This window comes from Phalaenopsis equestris, unplaced genomic scaffold (genome assembly GCF_001263595.1).
Source record: "Phalaenopsis equestris unplaced genomic scaffold, ASM126359v1 Scaffold000761, whole genome shotgun sequence".
Classification (NCBI taxonomy): Eukaryota; Viridiplantae; Streptophyta; class Magnoliopsida; order Asparagales; family Orchidaceae; genus Phalaenopsis; species Phalaenopsis equestris.
The window spans coordinates 4022134-4023802 of NW_018165201.1; positions in this window are offsets into that span (position 1 = coordinate 4022134).

Here is a 1669-nt window from a genome sequence, read left to right on the forward strand (position 1 = left end):
TATATATATATATATATATATAGATATGAAATGTTTTCAAGCAACACACTAATTTCTTAATTTGGCTACTTCTGTAATGTCGAAATTAAAGCAAAAGTGGCATCCGCTTTAATGAAAAAGATTTAGGGGCCTTTTACATTAAGACCCCGCAATTCTTATGTATTTATATTTGTACCAACTAGGACGTTTTTGCAATCATTTAAAATATATTTGTTGTAGATAAGTTATTTTTTTTGAGAAAATTGAACAATAAATATGATCGGAAATGATTTTATCTACTAATGAGTCATGATGATATGTCATACTATAACATAACATTAGTGGTGGAGAATATTTCTATTTATGATTTCTTAATAATATAAAATAAATTTTAATTCATTATGCAATTTATATATTATATTTTGTTTGAATAGTAAGAATTTTAGTTTTCTCTTCTTCTTTTTTTTAACCTTCCAATCATTGCAAATTTTTATAAACCAAAAAACTATGTAAATATTTATTAATTTTTCATTTTTTTATAAATCAAATTAAGTTATTTATTTATTTTTTTTGTGGAAATAAAGAAATTACATATATGATTTATATAATAATATATTATACATATTTACGTCTAAGCTTAAATCATAATAGTTTGTGTGGTCCTGTGATTATGCGTCTTTTATTGTATAGAAGTCGTGCATGTTCGAATTCAACACCATTCATCTATTTTTCTAATAAATTTAAACGGGTTAATTTCGAGTCTAACGTGAACACACTATTCACAAGCCATATCGATTGAGCTGAACCCGAGCTCAATCTAAGCTTGCTCCAGCTCAACTCGTTTATAGGCCTAGCCATGGGCCCATTTTTTGTTTTGTGAGCTTTATTAATCATTAAAGAATTCATGAAGACGAGAAATTCTCTTAGAAGATTTATATCTAGTGTTTATAAGATGTTTGTATACTTGGAATGTAGGTTTTGAGTAAAAGAAAGTAAGTTATAAATGATATTTTAGAAGAAAATAATTATAATAAATTATGGGTAGTACACCAAAAATATGTTAGCACAAATCTTGTGGAAACCTGATAGGCCAAAGAAGGCGTGATCAAAGTAGACCCACTAACGATTAAAGTATAGAACATGTGATCCAGAGACCTGTCGGCTCAGTTTCTTCGGAGCAGAATTCAAACTCGATCAACATACCACAGAAGCCGATTGGCCAACGATGACCAGCCGATCAAAGATTTTGTTGACCGACATATAGCTTTAGTCAGCCCACCATTTGAACACCCAATAGAGCCTGCCAATCAGCCTATGATCGATCCAAAGATTTTCAGCTGCAGTTGGCCGATCGGGAGAAAGAGGTGAGCTGAAGACTTATTTATTTATTTATCTATGTGTATTTACTTTTGACTACATTATCCTGTAACGTCTCTAATAAGACATGCGCAAGCAGATGCTTATACTTTTTGTATCCCCTCCTTTTGTCTAGGGGGTCATTTTTTATAATAAAAAATGCTAATGTATTAGTGACAAAAACTCTAGAAGCTTTAATTTATCGTGTACTTTATCTCTATCTATCTACCTTGTTCTAAGGACAATCTTATGTATTTACATATTTACTGTCTAAATTTTAAGTTTTTTATATTTATACCACTCAGCTCTCTCATTTCAATATATATATGTGCTT